This window comes from Zootoca vivipara, chromosome 10, assembly GCF_965207765.1.
Source record: "Zootoca vivipara chromosome 10, rZooViv2.hap1.1, whole genome shotgun sequence".
Classification (NCBI taxonomy): Eukaryota; Metazoa; Chordata; class Lepidosauria; order Squamata; family Lacertidae; genus Zootoca; species Zootoca vivipara.
The window spans coordinates 33,821,417-33,821,629 of NC_142593.1; positions in this window are offsets into that span (position 1 = coordinate 33,821,417).

Genomic DNA, 213 nt, shown 5'->3' on the forward strand with positions numbered 1-213 from the left:
GATTTAATCGTCTTTTTTTAAAAAAAAAACAAAAACCCTGAAGGTGTTTTTAGGCGCTTCCTCTGCCGTTCAAGACAAGGACTGGCCCTTAATCCATTTTAGTGCTGTAACCAGCCCTGGAGGACCTTAGGGTGAAGAGCGGCTAAATAATAATAGTAATAATGATATTATCTGGAGGGGGGTTTGCCTCCGGGTTCAAAGCGCCTTTGGGTT